At 36.2% G+C, this 23,915-nt stretch overlaps 1 protein-coding gene across 7 annotated transcripts in view; it reads right to left on the reverse strand.

Moving 5' to 3' along the window:
- Positions 1-23,915, reverse strand: part of MAP3K13 (mitogen-activated protein kinase kinase kinase 13) — a 169,701-nt gene that overhangs the window by 115,109 nt on the left and 30,677 nt on the right. The gene's annotated exons all lie outside the window — the stretch shown is intronic.

The following is a 23,915-nucleotide window of genomic DNA, read 5'->3' on the forward strand; positions in this document are numbered from 1 at the left end:
CAGCACTGGATAAAACCTCTTTGGGCTGGAATAATTTTAACCCAGTCTTGCATGAACATATCAGGTTGGATTTGATATTCCAATAGTTAGTTACTTTTAGGAGGATCCCTTTAGGCCTGGGCATTGAAGGCCTATTGATGCACAGCTGGCCTGCATCTGGCACACATAAGTGCAGGCATGTTGATAAATATAGTTCTGAATTCCTTCTACCACGCTCTACCCACCAGGTAATAGAATTAAGGAGTGTTGAATGTTTTATCTTTAAAATATATAATAAATCCAGGTAGAAATGTGCTTTGTCTTTTTTCTTACTTGATACTTGAAGGCCCCTTACTTTAAGCAATGAAATCCAGTTACCTTATAGGAAGAACATTTTTAGAAATTTTTATTGAGATAATTGCAGATTGACATACAATTATAAAAAGTAACATGGAGAGATCCCCTGTAAATTCTATCCAGTTTCCCCAAGGGTAACATTCTGCAAAACTATAATAGAATATGTATTACAAACAGGAGAGGGACACTGATATGATCTGCCGGCCTTAATTCAGATTTCACCAGTTTTCTTTGGATTTGTATGTGTGTGTATGTATGTGTATTATAGTCTACATGATTTTATCATCTTTGTAGGTTCATTAATCGACTACAGTTAAGAGACTGAAGTTTCAACGCTGCAAGCATCCCTAATGTTAACCCTAATGCAGTATAATTCTACTACATCCCATCTTCTGTGTTCTGTTATATATTTTATATCTGTAGTTTTTACATTTTATAAGAAATGACATAGTATTAATAAGTAGACCATAATATTTTAAGGTTACATAGTAAAATCTCTGGAGCAAGTACTAAAAATATTTAAAAGATATAGCTCAACAATCATTAGATGAATTGATGTGGAATGCTATAAAATATTTGATAAACTTCAATCAATCAATCAAAGAAGGAAATGGGGCATAAATTCCAGATTGAGTAAATAGAAAACAGAAAAAAGTACACCTAAGGGCAACCATACCAATGAATACATAAAATATAGATAGACTACAAAGTAGAGACTGTGAGACTGAAGAAAAAAAAAAGCAAGGCTCACCATATGCTATTTATAAAAAAGACAACTCAAATATAAAACCAGACAATTTGAAAGTAAAAGGTGGGGGTGGCATGCAAATATTAAGCATATGAAAGCTCCTGTAGCTAAATATTACCAGTTAGACAAAGTAGATTTTAAAACAGAATATTAGCAGAAAAAGAGTATTAGAGCTAAAAAGGGAGATTAAATAATAATAAAAGAGACACTTCATCAAGAAGACCTAACAACCCTAACAATGGTTGTACTCAACAACAGTGCTTCCAAGTACAAAACTGACAGAACTTAAGAGAAAAATAGGTAAGTCTACAATCAGATTTTTTAAAACTCCTTTCTTAGTAACACATAGTACTAAGCACCCCCCTGCCGAAAAAAAAATCAATAAGCAGATAGATTTAAACTATACTCTCAACTATCTTGACCTAATTGACATTCACAGACCACCACACTTAACTACAGAATTTGTGCAAAGAAGGTTCACCCACATAGATCTTAAAATGAGTCTCAGTAAGTTTCAAATCTACTTTTTAAATATATCAATAAGATAGCTTTTCTAAAAAATCTGTTGGGGCATCTGAGTGGCTCAGTTAGTTGAGCATCTATCTGGCTCAGTTTCAGCTCGTGTCATGATCTCAGGGTCAGATCAAGCCCCACATTGGGCTCTACACTCAGGGAATCTGCTTGAGTTTCTCTCTCTCTCTCTCTCTCTCTCTCTCTCTCCATTTCCCTCTGCCCTTCCTCTTGCTCACTCAAGCTTGCTCGCACTCTTTCTTAAATATATTTTTCTAAATCCCTGTAATGTTTGGATACCAAAAAACACATATGTAAAGGCCCATGGGTGAAAAGACAAATCACAAGGAAAATGAGGTTTGAAACTAAATGAATGAAGAAAGTATATCCAAATGTGTGAGATAAACTAAACCGGCGCTTAGAGGAAATTTTATAGCTTTAAATGTGTAGTTCAGAGAAGAATTTAAAAGCAATGATCTTTTTCCACCAAAAAAAGGCTGGAAAAAGTAGAATCAACTAAACCTAAAGAAAGAAGAAATAATAAAGAACAGAAACCAATGAAATTAAGAAACAGAAAATGAACAAACTTTCTATAGCTATTTTTTAAAAAATATTACTAAAAAAGTTAATACCTTAGCAAGATTGATGAAGAAAAAAGAAAAAAAGAACCAATTGTGTTAAGTGAAAGAAGCCAATCTGAAAGGTTATATACATATAATTCCAACTATATGGCATTCTGGAAAAAGCAAAATTATGGAGACAGTAAAAAGATCAGCAATTGCCAGGGGTTTGCGGGAGGGAGGACGGATGAAGAGGTAGCGCACAGGGGATTTTTATTGAGATGAAACTATTCTGTATGATATAACACAAAGAATGAACCCTAATGGAAACTATGGACTTCAATTAATAAAAATGTATTGTTATTGGCTCATAGTACTGCAGGATACTGATAACAAGGAGAACTCAGTGGGGGGATGAGAGAATATGGAAATTTTTTGTACTTTTTGCTCATTCTCATATAAACCTAAAACTGCTAAAAATAGTGCATTAAAAAAACAAATATAAAAAAATGCCATTAGGCATGAGGGAAGAAAAATAACATCAGATACTAAAGACACTAAGAACAATACAAAGATATGAATATTATGCCAGTATATGCAACAATTTAGATAATATGGATAAATCTTAAAAAAACACAAATTCCTCAAACTGACTTAAAAAATTTTAGAAAAATCTGTCTCCCCAGATCTATTAACAGAATTAATAATGAGTCAAATTCATAATAAAAATGTTCTCTCAAAAAAAAAAAAAAAAAAAAGCTCTAGGCCCACATGCCTTTACCAGAGGGTAAGATCAAAGATTTACCACCATCACTATCACTACCATCACCCACTACTAATAATAAAAAAACGAATTCTACACAAACTCAGAAAACACAGGAGAAGGAAACACTTTCTAATTCATTCAAGAATGCCAGTATAACCCTGGTTTAAAAAAAAAAAAAAGCATGACAAAGATGTTATTAAAAGCAAAGTTACAGACCAATATCCCTCAGAGATACTGATATTCCTCATTGCATCCCACACAGATGCAAAAATGCTCCACCAAGCACTAGTAAATTGAACTTAGTGTGCATGCATTGATTGATTTTCTTTTTCACCACCATATCAAATTTATTATTCCAATGGCATTAATACAGCTGGAGGTGCTCATGCCCAGCGCAGAGCCCAACACAGAGCTTGAATCCACGATCCTGAGATCAAGACCTGAGCTGAGATCAAGAGTCGGTTCCTTAACTGACTGAGCCACCCAGGGGGCCCATGAACCTAGTGAATTTTTTAAATATATACCACAATATGACTGAAATGGCATTTATTATAAGAATGCAAAGCTGGCTTAATGTCAGAAAACTCAAACACTATAACACTATAACACTAAGAGAATAAAAGAAAATAGTGACATAATCATCTCAACAGATACAACAGCAAATGCGTGTTACAAAATTCAACACCCTTTCATTAATAAAAATTCCCATAAAACTAGGATCAGAAGAGAGCTTCTTCAAACCGATAAAATGTATCTACAAAAAACAACAATACCATGCTTATGATGAAACATGAAATGCTTTTCCACTGAGATTGGAACAAGGCAAGGATGTTCACCCTCACCACTGCAATTCAACATACATATGAAGTTCTCAGGAAAGGCCTGATACATAGGTGATCAGTAAATGTCACTAGCTTCTGGGTTGCATGAGGTACATGTTCAGCTTTAACAGATAATGCCAAACAGTTTCCCAAAGAGATTGATATGGACTCTTTTAAAATGGTCTTTTTCTGTTCTTAAGAATGAAAAGAAAATATTAAAAGTAGTCTCCCACAAAAACCCTTGTTATTGTTTTTGTACATTACCTTTCAGTCTTTTTTACTGCATGTTTATTAGTTAGCTAAGACTGTGGTTGTTATGGAGTTTTGTATCTTACTTTTTATTTATTTATTTTTAAAGATTTTATTTATTTATTCATGAGAGATAGAGAGAGAGAAAGGGAGAGAGAGAGAGGGCAGAGGGAGAAGCAGGCTCCATGCAGGGAGCCTGATGTGGGACTCGATCCCAGGACTAAGCCACCCGGGAATCCCTGTATCTTGCTTTTTAAACTTACATTAAAACAAACATTTTCCCATGCTTTGAAAAACTTAAAGTTTTGTGTATGTGTGATTTTAATAAATTAGGAAACCTTCTTTGTTCTTGTTTACAAATTCTGAAAAAATATTTTATAGTCTATCAAATATTTTTAAACAGCCTTTATGATACTAATAAATACCTTGTTATGAAATAGCCAACTTTTCTTCTTAAAACTTTTTTCCAGGGATCCTTGAGTGGCTCAGCAGTTTAGCGCCTGCCTTTGGCCCAGGGTGTGATCCTGGAGTCCTGGGATCAAGTCCCGCATCCGGCTCCCTGCATGGAGCCTTCTTCTCCCTCTGCCTGGGTCTCTGCCTCTCTCTCTCTCTCATGAAAAAATAAAATCTTTAAAAAAAAAACAAAAAACAAACTTTTTTTCAGGGCATCCCTGGGTGGCTCAGTGGTTTGGCCCCTGCCTTTGGCCCAGGGCATGATCCTGGAGTCCCGGAATCAAATCCTATGTTGGGCTCCTTGCATAGAGCTGCTTCTACCTCTTCCTGTGTTTCTGCCTCTCTCTCTCTCTCTCTCTCTCTGGGTCTCTCATGAATAAATAAATAAAATCTTTAAAAAAATAAAAATAAACTTTTTTCCAGCTTTATTGAGGTACAAATGACAAATAAAAATTATATTTATTTAAGGTGCACAATGTGATGGTTTGATATATATTTTGTGAAAGGATTACCATAATCAACTTACACATCCATCACCTCACATAATTTTTTTTTATTTTATTTATACACGAGAGAGAGAAAGAGAAAGAGAAAGAGAGAGAGCACGTGCACACAAGTACAGAGGGAGAGAGAGAAGCAGACTCCCTGTTCAGCAGGGAGCCTGAGGTGGAGCTCGATCCCAGAACTCTAGGATCATGACCTGAGCCAAAGGCTGACACTTAACTGAGCCACCTAGGCACCCCAATATCTGTTTTCTTTTTGAGGAACTTAATGCAATGTAGCTTTCTTTTAGCAGTGCTTTAGAGGCTTTTCATAGGATATAATATTTAATCTCTGGTTTATAATATTTCTGAGCATTACTTGTGACAAGCATTTTTCTATATTTATGCAAAAAATATTCCTTTTAATGATACTGCAATAGGATTTTTAATTTTATGGTTTTTTTCTTGTATATACTAATGAATTTAATATTTGGTGCTAAATATTTTTTGGGGAAAATTAATATGGAGAGAAAGGAATATACTTATGTGAAATTTTATTTAATTGTTCCCTTGAAAATATGGTGCAAATTTTGGGTTCCAAGGATTTTACTTATGTATTCCTTTTGATTTTACAATTTGCTGGACTTTTCTAAGTTTGGTCACGAAGTTAGTCTTCCATCATTTTTCTCTTTTATTTTGTTAGCCATTTTGGAAATAAATTCTCTTCAGAATTCCCACAATTCATTACCAAGAAAGCATATATCGTAAATCATAGCTATGCCACTCTCAAGCCACATCACTTAGGCAACTTATGTGACATTATCTGTAAAATGGAGATAAGGACAGTGATGATAGTGATAAGTTAAAATACCTACCAATATGGTTATTATAAACATTAAACAAGATCAGGCATGGCAGCCCAAAGCACAGATATTTGCTAATATTTTAATAAATCTAGTCAGTCACTAAACCCAACTAATTATAAATATCTAACGATTCAAAAAAATTACCCCTCAAAATTTTCAAATCGTTCAAATTAAATTCAAGTTTATACCCTACTCTTAATTCTCCCAGCATTTACCTGAGGTATTTTTCATGTCTCACCTGAACTGTAAGAATAGCCTCCTTATCTCCCTGCCTCTAATCTCTTTCCCCTTCAGTTCCTACAGTAGTGATCTTTCTAAAACACAGTCTGATTTCAATTCTCTCTTGAAAATCTTTTGATGGCTCTCCATCGCGTAGAGCAATGTTTCCCAAACTTCATGCATTCCCATACCTCTTCCCAAGTGTTGCAAATGGTTCCTCTGCCTCATCTTTCTTCCTAAATAATTTATACTTATTCCTCGTAATTTATCTTATCTGCAATAAGGATGTTACCTAATGTAAAGTGTATATTTTATTCCAGACCCTTAATTTGTACTTAGATCTTTTGTGATATAATTTACATACATGAAATGCACAGATCTCAAGTATTCAATCTAATGAATGCTGACAATTCTATACATCCATGTAATTACCAGCCAAATCAAGATTCAGAACATTTCTAGGACTCTAAACGTTCTTCCCGGTAAATAAATAGCGTCTTCCCCTTCCCCCATGAAGTTTTGACAAAAAAATTTTTGGTGTCACAGAACAACTATAGTTCTTCCCATTGATATTAAAAATGCTTTGTGGGCAGCCTGGGTGGCTCAGCGGTTTAGCACTGCCTTCAGCCCAGGGTGTGATCCTGGACACCCGGGATCAAGTCCCACATCAGGCTCCCAACATGGAACCTGCTTCTCCCTCTGCCTGTGTCTCTGCCTCTCTCTCTCTCTGCGTCTCTCATAAATAAATAAATAAAATCTTTATTAAAAAATGCTTTGTATAATTTCAGCCTGCCTTATCATTTTTATGGTCCCACATTGCAAAGTTAGGATAATCTGCATTTTATTTTTTTTAAGATTTTATTCATTTGAGAGAGAGAGAGGGCGTGTGTACACAAGATTGTACAAGCAGGAGGAGCAGCAGAGGGAGAGGGACAGGGAGAAGGAGGCTTCCCATTTAAGAGGGAGCCCAATGTGGGGCACAATCCCAGGACTCTAGGGTCATGACCTGAGCCGAAGGCAGACGCTTATGGACGGAGCCACTCAGGTGCCTCAGGATAATCTGTATTTTAAATATTTCATTTTACTTCTTTTTTGGCATTGTAGCTGTTATCTCTGTATGTGTATGTGTGCATGTACTGTATGTGTTAATAGATATTCAAAAGCAGAAGTCAACAAACTACAGTACTTGGGCCAAATCTAGTGGGCCTGTTTTTATAAATAACACCTTATTAGAATACATTTACTTACTAAGTGTCTGCTTTTGTGCCACAAAGGCAGAATTAGTTGCCATGGAGACCCTATGGCCCAGAAAACCTAAAATATTATCTGGCCCCTTACATTAAATACTTCCCAACCAATGTTCTAAAACATTGATTCTTAAATTTTAGCATGTATCAGATTCACAGAGAGATTACTGTGCCCAACCCCAGAGTTTCTTTTTTTTTTTTAATTCTTTTTTTTTTAATTTTAATTTATTTATGATAGTCACAGAGAGAGAGAGGGGGGGGGGGGCAGAGACATAGGCAGAGGGAGAAGCAGGCTCCATGCACCGGGAGCCCGACGTGGAATTCGATCCCGGGTCTCCAGGATCGCGCCCTGGGCCAAAGGCAGGCGCCAAACCGCTGTGCCACCCAGGGATCCCAACCCCAGAGTTTCTAACTCAAGTTAGGTCAATGGTAAAGCCAAGAGAATTTTCATCTCTAACAAGTTCCCGGGTGATGCCGAGGCTACTGGTCTACTGACCACATTTTGAGCACCACTGTTGAGGCTACATTATATCATGTTAACATATTACAGTTTACCTCATATTATACTACTTCATTCCCACCCTTTGTACTATTGTTGTTATACATTTTACTTCTTTATATGTTCTTAACCGACTGTACGTTGTTATTAGTTTTGCTTTGAACAGGCCATATCCTTTTTGTAAATTAACATGCAATAAAGTTGACTTTTATGGTGTACAGTTCTACAAGTTTTAACTTATGTAACTGCTTTTAACTCCTATAACTGCTACAATAACTTCCTCTGTTAAAGGATCTAGTAGAAAAGAAGAGCATCAAAGTATTAAAAAACAATCAAAAAGAAATGCTAGATATAAAAAAAATTTGAAAAATTCATTCGATGGATATAAGGGTCATGCTATTGAGTGAAGGCAATTTCTACACCCAATCGTAAAATTTTCATGTTTTGTGTCTTTTTCTTTATTCAGTGAACCAGCACTATTAACATTTACCTATAGGTTGGTGATTTCCAATTTGTTATTTACTATACTACTAATGTGTATCTTGTATGATTTCTTAAGTGTATTGTTTGAACACTTTATTCTTGAACTTTCCAATTAGAATAAGTTCTGGAAAAGTTATTTTATCTTTCACACTTTCTCAAAGTATCATGTAAGCTATTTTGTTTTTCATGTCTCTTCCTATGGACCTTATTGTCTAATCATTTTCAGGATAATAGATTATACAGGCAGTCTTTTTCTTTTTTCTTTTTTTTTAAGTTCATTTTTAAGTAATCTCTATGTCCAATATGGTGCTCACACTCATAATCCTGAGATCAAGAGTCAAATGCTCCACTGACTGAGCCAGTCAGGTATCCCTCAACTTTTAATTAGTAAATTTTTATGGTCTTCCTTTGATGAATTTATTGGTGTATGATCCCCTCATTCTAAGGGGACTTCAGTGAGAAAAGCTTGTAGTTTCCTAGATAATTGGCAGCCATTGTCTTCCCCACCCCCAACATCTTATTAAATTCTAAAAGCTATAAGGACAATGGAAAGACTGCCTAGAGTCGGGGTTTAGTAGCTCTGAAATCTTCCATTCTGACTATAATAAAGGGTCAGGCTAGTAGAAAAGAGATCAAGTTTCTTTGAGCAACCAGGTCCAGGTTAATAAGCAGTAGAGTTAAATAAGCTTTCATCCATTTGACCACCACAGCCCAGGTGTCTTCTGTGGTACCTCATCCTTTTGTTCATCCTATCTTAATACAGACTCAAAAATGGTTTTCAATTTCTAATGTAAAATTCTTTTTATTGTCATCCATGCTCTTAACCTGCCTCTACCTATTTGCCTAGGTATCTCTCTTGCCTGTTTTTCTTTGATGAGGTGTGTCATAAAGTACTATGAGGGCTGTGTTTACTTTGTGTTGCATTTACTGAGAAGTCCAAAAAAGCTTGTTCCATACTTTCCAGGTGTTCCATAATGGTCTCTGATGTCTATAAAACATCTTGTGTAAATCGTTTCTGCTAAGTTTGTACTGCAAATACATTTTGAAATGTATCCTGCCAGGATCCATCGACACCATTTTGCTATGGAAACACTGGTATATATCAAACAATATGAAAGATAAGATTTATTCCTTAAATTCCAGAACAATACTCAAAGGGATCTATTTTGTTTATCTGGTTATCATTCCATTTGTTGTCCTGTGAGGAAGGCGGACTAAGATATTATCATCTCATTTTCCAGATGAGGAAGTGGAGACGTGGACAGAGATGATTAAATGAGACAGCACATGAAAAAGTATCTGTGACAGAGCCTGATTTGTACGTATGTAGGTGTGTGTGTACATATACAATAGACACTCACACAAATATACGTACATATATTCTGCAATGAAGAAAGCATATTTTATCTCTTTAAAAGAATATATTTATGTATCATCAAAAAGCAAATTAGTGGCAGCTATAAAATTAAAGCTACTTAACTTCTAGTCTCGTCTTTCTAGTAAACTCTATTCAGATGACACAGATGACATTTCGGTAGTTATTAGCTTTTCACATTCAGAACAGACTAGTGTCTATTACAGTAGTTCATTTTTAAAAACATAATCCAGAGATATTATAGGGACACTTCCTCAAACTTTCTGTTCTTTATACATTTCTACTGGCATTACATAACATTTTGGCTTCTTCTTGGGAGCCCTTTCCCCAGCCCTTTCTCCCCAAGGGAGAACCTTGGGCCAGATTTTAGTTTAGGTAACATTTGGCTTTGTTTTCCTTTTACCTTCTCTTCTGGTTCTTCTCCTACTTCTTATGTGACAACCCATATTCCATGAAAATCAGTTCATGGGCAGCAATAGCAGGTAGAGGAATCTGATTAGGACCGTGAACTATGAGTCAGAGACTAGAAATGCCATAGGAAAAAAGACTTTCAAGCAATCTGGAACTGGGAGGAGTAATCTGGGTGAGGGTTAACAAACTGGAGTTTGACAGACAGTGAGGAAGCCGGCAGAGCAGACCAAACAAGTACATGGAGCAGGCACAGGGAAAATGCAAAATGCTTTGCACCTCGATCACTCTTTATTTCTTTTACTATGTATGGTAAATTCTGATCTAATGTGACACTGACCTAGAATCCTACCAGTAGCAGTAATTCCAACAGTTGGCTGGCTGACCAGCCAATGCGGACTAAAGTGTGGTCACAGTTCTTTTGGCAGAGGGTTTTCTTTATTCTGGTTGTTGAAATAGATGCAATAACATTAATTCATACTAAAGATGGTGACACCGATCATTAATTTATTACAGCTCTCAAAAATAGTATGCTTTGAGGAGAGAACCAAAGCAGTAATCTCTCCCAAGTATATTCTTTGGCATACTGACTCCTGCAGTTTAGATGAATGCTTCAAATGAAAAAAAGGATTCTGTGGTCAAAAACTTGGGGAAGGGCAGCCTGGGTGGCTCAGCAGTTTAGCGAGGGCTTCAGCCCAGGGCCTGATCCTGGAGACCTGGGATCGAATCCCACGTCAGGCTCCCTGCATGGAGCCTGCTTCTCCCTCTGCCTGTGTCTCTGCCTCTCTCTCTCTCTCTCTTCCCCTGTGTCTCATGAATAAATAAATAAAATCTTAAAAAAAAAATTTAGGGAAATGCTGCAGGACCCTCTTACTAGAAACATTAACATATTAAAGGTCCTGAGAAGTCTTGCAAGTAGATATGTAAACTAATTTAATTTTATTTTAAAAATTAAAAAAAATTATTAAAAAAAATTTATTTAAAAAAATTTTTTTAAAGTTTACTTTTATGGTTAGTACTTTCAGTGCCCTGTTCAAGAAATCTTTGAATACCCAAAATTGCAAAGATTTTTTCCCACCTTTCTGGTTCTGTGTTTTTTTTTTTTTTTCTGGTTCTCAGTTTTATGTTTAGATCTATGATCAATGTCTATTTATTTTTTGTGTATGGAGAGATAAAGATGTGATGGTTCTTTTCTTTCCCATAAGAAAATCCATTTGATCCAGCAACATATTTAAGATGATTCTTTCCCTGGGGCACCTGGGTAGCTCAGTTGGTTTAACATCTGATTCTTGATTTCAGTTTAGGTCATGATCTCAGGGTTGTGAAATGTGGCTCTATATCAGGCTCCATGCTGAGCAGGGAATCTGCTCGAGATTCTCTCTCACTCTCTCCTTCTGCCTCTCCCCCCATTCTCTGCCCCTCTCTAAAATAAATAAATAAATAAATAAACAAACAAACAAACAAATAAATAAATCTTTTAAAAAATACTCCTTTTCTCATTCAATTGACTTGTCGCCCTGGTCAAAACTCAATTGACCTTATGTGTGTGGGTCTATTTCTAGATATGCCATTTGGCTCCATTGATACATTCATCTACTCTCAGGACAATAGTTAATTGTTGGTAATAGTTAATAGCTTTATAGTTAAGATTTGAAATCACATACTATAAATCATCCAACTTGTTGTTCCTTTTTAAAATTGTTTTAGCTATTCAATATTCATTGCATTACCAGATACACTTTAGAATCAGCTTGACAATTTCTTCAAAGACACCTGCTGGAATTTTGATGGAAATTGCACTGATCTATAAATTTTAGGGAGAACTGGCATCTTAACAATTTTGAGTTTGATAACCCATGATCATGATTTGTGTGTGTGTGTGTGTGTGTGTGTGTGTGTTTAAGATTGATTGAATGATTGATTGATTGATTGATTTAACAGTAGGCTCTATGCCCAAAGTGGGGCTTGAACTCAGGACGTGGAGATTAATAGTTACATATTCCCCCAACTGAGCCAGCCAGGTGCTCCCATGGTATTTATATTGAGCTTTAAATTCAGTCTTCTTTTTCTCAGAAATGTTCTGTAGTGTTCAGTATAGAGGTCCTTGTGCCCTTTTTAAAGATTTATTGCTATGTATTTGATATTTTCAGTGATGACAGTTTCATCTATTTTCTAATTGTCTTAGCTGTTCTAATTATTTCTAATGCATTTTTTTATATTGACTGTGACCCTGCAATATTCATTAATTAGTTCAAATAGTTTTTTAGAGATTCTACAGGGTTTTCTTTATATACAATCATATCAAATATAAATAATGACAGTTTTGCTTTTCTTCTGAACTCTGGCCTTTTATTTCTTTTTCTTGCCTTATCATACTGGTTCTGTATTAACCACTTAATATATATCATCTCATTTAATCTTTATAGCAACTCATTACTATTTACAGGTATGAAAACTGAAACTCGGAAATGTTCAGTAACTTGTGCAATCAAGATTGCACAAATTCAACCCCAGGCTCTTATCCAAACCTGTACCAATGACTACCAGCTTATAAATTTAGAAAACTGAGAGACACAAAAGCAAAAAATGTTATCAAATTAATAATATGGAAAAAATCCAATCAAGGGCAAAGGATATAAACAATTCACAGGAAGAAAGGCAGGTTTCTTCTAAAAATGAAAAGATGTTCAACCCCACTCATAAGAGAAATACACATCAAAACAATTCTAAAATGGTGTAGCCACTATGGAAAACAGTATAGTAGTTCCTAAAAAATTGAAAAATAGAATTACCATGTGATCCAACAACCTCACTTCTAAGTATATATCCAAAAGAATTGAAAGCAGGACCTCAAAATGTTATCTTCACACTCATAGTCATAGCAGCATTATTCACAACACTCAAGAGGTAGAAACAATCCAAATGTTCGATAAAGAAAGTGTGGTATATAATAAAATATTACTCAGTCTTAAAAGGGAAGGAAATCCTGTCATTTGCTACGGCATAGGTGAAACTTGAGGACTTTACACTAAGTGAAATTAGCCAGTCACAAAAAGAAAAAACTGTGTGATTCCACTTAAATGAGGTATCTAAAGCAGTCAAACTCATAGAAACAGAAAAGAGAATGGTGGTGCCAAGGTCTGGAGGGAGGAGGAAATGAGGAGTTCTTATTTAGTGGGTATAGAGTTTCAGACTGGAAGGTGAACAAGTTCTGGAGATCGGTTTCACAACAACGTTAATATTATGTAATACCGTTGAACTGAACACTTAAAAATGGTTAAGACAGTGAATTTTATGTTATACGTTTTTCATCACAATTTGAAATTTAAAGATTATCTTAAAAAACTTTAACTCAAATTTTATTATGAATTCTAAAAAAAAAAAAAAAACTATTCTGAAACCATTTCTTAACCTATCAGATTGGCAAAAGTCCAAAAGTCTGATAACTTTCTCAGTTGGCAAGGATATGGGAAACAGTACTTTTATTCACTGCTGGAGAAATACAAATTGGTACAACTCCTATGGAAGGCAACTAAGCAATATTTATGGCATCTATTGACACAGCGATTATACTCTCTGAATTTAATCATAGAGATAAAACTCTATGCATGTATAAAATGATATGCAAAGGTTATGAATTTCAGCATTGTTTACAATAGGAAGATACTGGAAACAACCTAAATGCCCATTACTAGGTGACTGGTTAAATAAGTTACAGTATGTCCATACAGTGGAATATTATGCAAATGAGGACACTCTCCAAGTACTGACATGGAAAGAGAGTCAACATATATTACAAATTAAAAAATTAAGAACAGTATGTATAATAGTATTAGTAAAAAGAGAAAAGTAAGAATCTGTGTATACTTTTATATTTCCTTGCATATACACCAAGAAACTCTGGAAGAACACATGCAATAAAAATAACAGTAGTTTGGGGCCCTGAATGGGAACTAAATGGATAGGGGACTGGCTGGGGTAGGAAGATGTTTCCATGAAAACTTTTCTATGGGGTGCCTGGATGACACATTGGTTAAGCATCCAACTCTTGGTTTCGCTCAGATTATGATCGAGATCAAGCCCCACATCAGGCTCCAAGCTCGGTCTCTCCCTCTGCCCTTGCTCCCTGTGCATGCACACTCTCTCTCTAAAATAAATAAATAAACCTTTTTATTTAAAGTACACTTTTCTCTATTTTTTGGTTTTGGAATCATGTGAATCAAAAAATTAAATAAAAATTCCAATTCTCAGGGTACCTGGGTGGCTCAGTGATTGAGCGTCTGCCTTTGGCTCAGGTCATGATCCCAGGGTCCTGGGATCGAGTCCCACATCAGGCTCCCCACAGGGAGTCTGCTTCTCCCTCTGCCTATGTCTCTGCCTCTCTCTGTGCCTCTCGTGAATAAATAAAATCTTTTTTAAACACTCTCATTCTTAAAAATAAATTTTAATGGCACCAACTGATATGAATATATTCACAAAATGAATATTTACCACATACCTACTACATGTCAAGTAGGTACTATTTTGGACACTGCCAATATAGCACTGAACAAGACAAAGTTCTTGCTCCCTCATAGAACTTACATTCTAGTGAGAAGGATTAGATACATAGATGGATTTTATTTAAAAAATACACACACATACATAAATATAATTCTGAATATAAATAGTATATATATTCAACTATATATCATATATAGTGTTTTTATGTGTGTATATATTTATAAAAATATATTTTTTTAATAAAATGAGTTAAATAGTGCCAAGTAGCTATTGCTAAAAGTCAATCAAGGTAAAGGAAGAGTGAGGTGGTGGAAGTCAGGTGGTGATCCCTCTGAAGAAGGAGGCATTCCAAGGAAGAAACAATAGAGGGGAAGAGCTTTCCAGGCAGCAGAGACCCTGCAGCATGAGAAAGTTTGATGTATTCCAGAAGCAACAGAAACACTTATGTAGCTGGAGCAAACTGTGTGAAGAGAACAGTGGTAGACAATGATGTGAAACAGATCTCACCGACCCCCTCAGAAGGCAGACCATGTGGGCTTTGTAGGGCAGGAGCAAGGATTTGGATGTTAGAAGCAGCTATTGAAAGTCTTTAAAAATATCTGAAAGGGACCCAGAAGGCTAGGAAGAAAGTAGAGTAGGAAGATCCAGATACAACTAGACCACACTCACATCAGTGTAAATAACACAGAAAATGACCCAAAGACTGGCCGAATAAGCTCCACAACTAAATGGAAAGAAGAGGCCACATCAAAGAGGGTTGGAAGGGTGGAGATGCAGCAGGAAGCTAAAGGGATCCGTAGGACTGTCTGTCAGAGGCAGGGATTCGCAAACTCAGAGAAGGGAGAGAATAGACTAGGACGCTGGGGAGCCCGCATGGGGAAGATGAATCCCCATAATATTTGGCTTTGAAAACTAGAGGGACAGAGTTTCATGAATACTTACAACCAGCAGGACTTACAGCCTGGAATTTTAAAAAATCTTAGTTTTGGGAGAGCTTGAACAGTAATAGGAAACTGAGCCCCTGCCCTTAGAGTGATCGCACAACAAACAGCCCAAGGAGATGGAGCATAGAAGCAGTAGTGTAAAAAACACCTAGAGGCATATGGCAGGAAGAGTTATTTACTCATTTTATAGCCTATCCTGGAGTTAGGGACTGTGGGGAGACCCCTGCAGGAACAAAGGAGATGCAGGTGCCACTTTCCTCACCCGCCCCACCCCGCATAAATACATTGCCACCTGCAGGAACCAGACCAATACTGACAATTGCTACCTAGCTTGCTTACACAAAGACCTGTCCCTCTCTTTGGCCAAGCCTCCCTCAGTCTGTAACTGCCAGGTCCCCTCCCCAAAAGACCTAAACAAACTCTTGCAAACACCATGTCTCCTGACTCATGCACTTTCCAGGGCCTCAGTCCTGCCAACAGTAGTAGTGGGTCCCCTCTCACCGACCCCCTCTGCACACACCTTGTTAAAACTGCATGCCCCACACCTGTGTGTTTTACAGATCAACACAGCCGGCCCTGGTCCCGGCAACAGAGGGACATCCCTTCTTCTTGTGTCCAAACCTTGTGGGCACTGTAGCCCTGCTATAGAGCATGTTGTGTATCTGCCCCCTCCAATAAGCTTTTGGCTAGAGCCCATTCAAATCAGGACTACAAGTTTGACAGTGTGCAAGCAGCCCTGAAAGGGGCCAGCATCACTCCAAAGAGACTCTTGCCCTGAGGAAAGGGAAAAATAACCACACAAATGAGTCAGATGGTGGCCCCACAAATAGGCTGGGGCAGATAGCAGATGGTCTGACTTTAGGTCCCCTCTACCAATGAAAGCTTTTCAAAGGATAACACAGGGAAAGTGCCCTGCGGTTTGGTGCTACTGCATCTCTGGCAAACGCCTCGTCTGACTAAACTAAAGCCCAAGGCAGCCCCAAATTAGCCCACTAATAACAAAGGGATCAAACCCTGCACACAACAGTCAAAGAGAACCATTGAAGATGACTGGACAGAAGGAAAATGTGGCTCAGCTACAATAGCAGGGAGCATACAACACACATAGGAGACACTCCTCAAGAGCCATGTTCTGGTGAACAGAGGACATTGCACTGCAGGCCACTACAGGATCCCTTCTTCATAAGGCTACTACTTTCAAGAGCAGGAGACATAGCTGGCTTTCCTAAAACACAGAAACAGACATAGAGAGTTAGACAAAAGAAGAAGACAGAGGAGTATATCCCAATGAAAGAACAAAACAAAATCACAGCAAAAGAACTAAATGAAACAGAATAAGTAATATGCCTGGTAAAGAATTTAAAGTAATGGTCATAAAGATACTGACTGGACTTAAAAACAAGTGGAGGACATCAGTGAGACCATTAACAAAGAGACAAAAAGGAACCAATCAGAAATGAAGAACACAATAAATAATATTAAAAATACATTAGAGGCAATAAACTAAAGGAAGTAGAAGAATGAATCAGTAATCTGGAGGAAAGAGTAATGGAAAAGCTGAGCAGGTGAGAGAAAATGTTATGCAAAATGAGAATAAATTTAGGGAACTCAGCAATTCCATCAAGCATGATAACATTTGCATTATAGAGATCCTGGAAGAAGAGAGATAAAGGGGGCAGACAATTTACTTGAAGAAATAATAGATGAACACTTGCCAAATCCAGGGAAGGAAACAAATTCAGATCCAGGAGGCACAGAGATCCCCAACAAAATCAACCCAAAGAGGTCCACACCAAGACACATAGTAATTAAAGTGGCAAAAAGTAGTGATAGAGAATTTTATTAATTTTTTTTAATTTTTATTTATCTATGATAGTCACAGAGAGAGAGAGAGAGAGAGAGGCAGAGACACAGGCAGAGGGAGAAGCAGGCTCCATGCACCGGGAGCCCGACGTGGGACTCAATCCTGGGTCTCCAGGATCGCGCCCTGAGCCAAAGGCAGGCGCCAAACCGCTGCGCCACCCAGGGACCCCTGATAGAGAATTTTAAAAGCAGCAAGAGAAAAGAAGACAGTTACATCAAAGGGATACCTTGTAAGACTATTAGCAGAAACTCTGCAGGCCAGAAGAAAGTGGAATGATATATTTAATGTGCTGAAAGGAAAAAATCTGCAGCCAAGAATACTCTATTCAGCAAAACTATCACACAGAATAGGAGAAATAGTTTCCCAGACAAACAAAAGTTAAAGAAAGTCATGACATTAAACAAGCCCTACAAAAAAATGTTAAAGGGGACTCTTTGAGTGGAAAGGAAAGATCATTAAGTAAGAATAAGAGGAGCAGGAAGCACAAAAGCAGTAAAAATAAGTATATCTGTAAAAATCAGTCAAGGGACTCACCAAAAAAAAGATGTAAAGTATGACACTAGATACCTAAAACATGGTATATGCAGAAGATGTTATGTACAAACATAATAGTAAGCACAAATCAGTAAAGATATGCAAAGAATAAAGAGCAGAGAATCCAAGTATATCACTAAAGAAAGCCAATTTGTCATCAAAGGGAGCAAGAGAAGGAACAGAGAAGAACTATGAAAACAATCACAAAAATGTAATAAAATCAAAATAAATATATACCGATAAGTCATTACTTTCAATGTAAATGGACTAAATGTTCCAATCAAAAGACACAGGATGAGCAAATGGATTAAAAAATAAGACCCATCCAAATCCTGCCTACAAGAGACTGCCTATTTCAGACTTACAGATACATGCAAATTGAAAGTAAGGGGATGGGGAAACATTTATCATGCAAATGGATGTGAAAAGAAAGTCAGGATATCAATACTTAAAACAAACAAAATAGAATAAAAAAAGACTAAGAAGAGACAAAGAAGGACACTATATAATCATAAAGGGACAATCCAAAAAGAAAATAATAACAATTGTAAATATTTATGTACACAATATGGGAGCACCCAAATACATAAAAACTGTTAATAACAAACATAAAGGAACTAATCAATAGCAATAAAATAATAATAGGGAGCTCTAACACCCCACTTACATCAATGGACAGATCATCCAAACAGAAATCAACAAGGAAAAAAGTTTTGAATGATACACTGGACTAAACGGATTTAACAAATATATTCTGAACATTCCAACTGAAAACAGTAGAATACACATTTTTCAAGTACACATGGAACATTCTCCATAATAGATCACATATTAGGCTATAAAACAAGTCTCAACAAATTCAAAAAGATTGAAGTCACTCATGCATTTTTCTGACCACAACACTATAAAACTAGAAATCAACCACAAGAAAAAAATCTGGAAAAAAAAATCTGGAAAGGCCACAAGTATATGGAGATTAAATAACATGCTACTAAACAATAAATGGGTCAACCAAGAAATCAAAGAATAAATAAAAAATTACATGGAGACAAATGAAAATGAAAACACAACAGTCCAAAATCTTTGGGATGAGCAAAAGTAGTTTTAAGAGGGTAGTTTATAGCAATACAAGCTTACTTCAAGAAGCAAGAAAAATCTCATCTTATACCTAAAGGACTTAGAAAAGGAACAACAAACAAAATCCAAAAGGAAGGAAATAATAAAGATTAGATCAAAAATAAATGACATAGAAACTGAAAACAATAGAACAGATCAATAAAACCAGGAGCTGGTTCTTTGAAAAGATCAATACAATTTATAAACCTCTAGCCAGACTCTGAGAGAGAGACAGAGAAAGAGAGACAGAGAAGACTCAAACAAAATCATAAAGAGGAGAAATAACAGACACCACAGAAATATAATTGTAAGAAAATATTATTTTAAAAACTTTTATAGCAACAAATTGGATAACCTAGAAGAAATGGATGAATTCCTAGAAAGATATAATCTACCAAAATTGAAACAGAAAGAAATAGAAAATTTGGAGACCGATTATCAGCAGTGAAATTGAATCAGTAAGCAAAAAACACCCAACAAACAAAAGTCCAAGACCAGATGGCTACACAGATAAATTCTACCAAACACTTAAAGAGTTAATACCTATTCTTCTCGAACTCTTCCAAAACATAGAAGAAGGAAAGTTTCCAAATTCATTCTATGAGGCCAACATTAACCTGATACAAAACCAGATAATAAAGACACCATCAAAAAGAGAACTACAGGCCCATGCCGGGGATGAACATACATGCAAAGATCCTCAACAAAATATTAGCAGCCTGAATCCAACAATGCATTAAAAAAAAGTCATTCACCATAATCAAGTGAGATTTTTTTCCCAGGATACAAGGGTGGTTTAATATCCATAAATCAATCAACATGATACATCACATCAACAGGAGAAAGGATAAAAACCATATGATCATTTCAATAGATGCAAAAGAAGCATCTGACAAACTACAACAACCATTCATGATAAAAACCTTTGATAAAGTAGGTTTAGAGGGAACATATCTCAACATATTAAAGGCACTATATGAAAAACCCATGTCTTACACCATCCTTGATGGGCAAAAACTGAGAGATTTTCCCCTAAGGTCAGGAAAAAGACAAGGATTTCCACTCTCACCATTTTTATTCAACATAGTACTGGAAGTCCTAGCCATAGCAATCAGACAAGAAAAAGGAATAAAACGTATCTCAATTGGTAAGGAAGAAATAAAATTTTCATTATTTGCAGATGACATGATAATGTATGTAGGAAACTTGAAAGACTCCAACAACTACTAGAACTGATAAATGAATTCAGTATGGTCACAGGATACAAAATCAATGTACAGAAATCCACTGCATTTCTATACAGTAATGAAGCAGCAGAAAGAGAAGAAAACAATCCCATTTACAATTGTACCAAAAATAATAAAATAACTAGCAATAAGCTTAACCAAAGAGATAAAAGACCTGTACTCTGAAAACTACAACACACTGATGAAACAAATGGGAAGACATTTCATACTCACGGATTGGAAAAACAAATATTGTTAAAATGTCTATACTACTCAAAGCAATCTACAGATTTAATGCATTCCATCCAATACCATTTTTATAAAACTAGAATAAATAATCCTAAAATTTGTATGGAATCACAAAAGACCCCCAATATCCAAAGCAATCTTCAAAAATAAAACTGGAGATATCAAAATTCCAGACTTCAAGTCATGTTATAAAGCTGTAGTAATCAAACAAGTATGGTACTGGCAACAGAACAAAGAGCCCAGAAATAAACCTATGATTATATGGTCAATTAATCTTCAACAAAGCAGGAAAGAATACCCAATAGGAAAAAGACAGTGTCTTCAACAAATGGTATTAGGGAAACTGGACAGCTACATACAAAAGAATAAAAGTGGACCACTCTCTTATACCATATACAAAAATAAACTTGAAATAGATCAAAGACCTAAATGTGAGACCTGAAACCATAAAAACCCTAGAAGAGAGCCCAGGCAATAATTTCTCTGACCTCAGCCATAACAACATCTTTCAAGATATGTCTCCTGAGGCAAGGGAAACAAAAGCAAAAATAAACTGTTGGGACTACATCAAAATAAAAATCTTCTGTACAGCAAAGAAAACAACAAAACTAAAAATAACCTACTAAATGGGAGAAGATATTTGCAACTTACATATCCAATAAAGGGTTAGTATCCAAAATATATGATGAACTTCTACAACTCAACACCAAAAAAAATAATAATAATTCAATTAAAAAATGGGCAGAAGACATGAACAGAAATTTCTCCAAAGACGACCTACAGATGGCCAACAGACACATGAAAACACACTGAATATCACTCATTAAATGCAAATCAAAACCACAATGAGATACTACCTCATACCTGTTAGAAGGCTAAAATCAAAAACTCAAATAAGAGTTGGTGAGAATGTAGAGAAAAAGCAACTCTTGTGCACTGTGGGTGGGAATGCAAAGCGGTACAGCCATGTGGAAAACAGTATGGAGGTTCCTCAAAAAATTAAATAGAATATGATCTGATAATTGCACTACTGGGTATTTATCCAAAGAATATAAAAACACTAATTTGAAAGGATAGACATACCTCTATGTTTATATATATTATGTAAATAACATATAACGTAGAAAAATATAAAAATTTATATACACTAATAAATTTATATATTTATATGTAAATAAAACAGTATGGTACTGGGACAAGATTATTTATTATTATTATTACTTTATTCATGCATAGAAAAGGATGAAATCTTACCATCTACAACAACATGGATGGATCTTGAGAGTACAATACTAAGCAAAATAAGCCAGTAAGAGAAAGAGAAATACTATATGATTTCACTCCTATGTGGAATTTAAGAAACAAAGCAAATGAACAGAGAAAAAGTAGACAAACTAAAACAGACTCTTAACTATACTGAACAAACAAATGGTTATCAGAGAGGAAGGGGTGAAACAGGTGAAGGAAATTAAGACTACACTTATCCTGATGAGCACTGAGTGAGTAATGTATGAAATTGTTGAATCACTATTATATACACTTGAAGCTAATATAACATTGTGTTAACTACACTGGAATTAAAAAAAAAAAAAAAGGAAAAGCAAAGGAGCAGCCTTCCCCACCCAGCTCCCCTTTTGGGAGGGGTCAGGAGACACCTGTGGATGAGGAGAGCACCATGTGTGGCTCAGAGTTTGTTTGAGGTCTCAAGTCCCTTCCTTCTGGGAGCAGTGAACCAAGGTTTTGTCTGTGGCCTTGTGTTCTTTCCTAGAGCCCAAGGGACTTTCACCCAGACCTCAGGATTGGATAGAATCCGAACTATAAAAATGTAACAATTAAAAATAGAAAAAACATACCATAAGAGACTCTTTGGAGTCCATACCATTAGAAACAAACTGAGTGTTGCTAGAGGAGAATGAGGAAGGTAGGATGGGGAAACTGGGTGATGGGCATTAAGGAGGGCACATGATGTAATGAGCACTGGGTATTATATGCAACTGATGAATCACAGCTCTACCTCTGAAACTAGTAATACACTATATGATAACTGAACTTAAATTTAAAAATAAATCTAAAAAGTAGGAAAACAAATGAAAAACCATTGAAAAGGTCTTGATTTAAGATTCAGCCAGTACACATCTGTATGGCCTTCCAGGTGTTCAAAGACCAAAATATTTCAAATCACAGTAGGAAATTGCTGGTTCCCTGGTAATAGTGTCACCTGCCATGCTGACTCCCTTCCTAGGACCCTTTTCCTGCAATTTGTGCCCCAAAAACCAACAACCATATGTAACCTGGCCCAGGAGAGGCTATTGAGTGGGAGAAGTTAGCTCAGGAAGTCATTGAGATTCAGCAAGCTAAAGGGTGAGTAAAGGTTTCACTTCATTATAGTCCTAGGATCCACTTAGGGTAATGTATCTTGGGCTTCTAGCCCACCAAAGGTCAGTTGGGGTCCAACACCATCATGTGGGCTCCTGCTCGGTGCTGCAGGAATGTGAGGCAGGCTAGAGAAATAGACTGTCCCTGAGATCAGAGGTGAAGGCAGAGGAAAGGGGAAACCCAGTGTACTTCTACATAAACAATCTGTGTCCTCAGCACCCCTCGATGCTTTGAAAGGCTACTGGCTAGCAGCCAGTCTTTATAACTAATATATATTAAAGACATCAAACTTTGCTTCTAGATTCAAAGTCACAAAATTGTCCTGTAACCAGGAGTTGTTTTTTGTTGTTGTTGTTTTGTTTTGTTATTTAAATACACGTGGCAAAAGAGAAGTAGAAAATAACTTCTCCAACACCAAATGCAACCTTAACATTCTCATAGCTGCAGTCAAGAAAGTCAATGTTTGGTTAACAATGTGTGCTGTTCCTGAAATCTTGATCTCAACACAGAACTGCAACAGCTGAGATGTAACAATTTCAATTTCATATAGGAAATTTATTTTACAGCCTATTGTACTGGGAATTGAGTGTGAAAAATCAGTACACGTCAAAATCTTAAAAACAGATTTCTCCAAAGTTGCATGAAATTCCTAAAGCTGCTTGCCATTTCCACTGACTTCACAGAGTCCCTATTTGAAAACACTTTATGCTGCTCTTAAATCTAGGCTCTCAACAGTTTACTACACTGTATTTGGTTCTATTTTATTCTCATTCACTTCATTTCTTTGAACCACAAAACCTATGTCTGAAAGTATCACCTACTTGCTAACATAAACTTGTAACACGAACCTAAACTAAAGGAAAAGCCGCTGGAAAGAGCGTGGGGGAGAAATCTAAGCACTACCTAGAAATAATCTCTGGGCACCAGATACATTTTTGCTCACTTTTATTTTCTGACGGTAAACATCTTCACTTAACCAAAGACAAGACATTAAAAACCATCTTATGCAAGCAGCACCTGTCTTAGCAGAATACTTGCTGAAAATTTCTCGGTTTTCCTTTTCCTTTTTTAAAATAAAACT

Source organism: Vulpes lagopus, chromosome 17 (assembly GCF_018345385.1).
Source record: "Vulpes lagopus strain Blue_001 chromosome 17, ASM1834538v1, whole genome shotgun sequence".
Lineage (NCBI taxonomy): Eukaryota > Metazoa > Chordata > Mammalia > Carnivora > Canidae > Vulpes > Vulpes lagopus.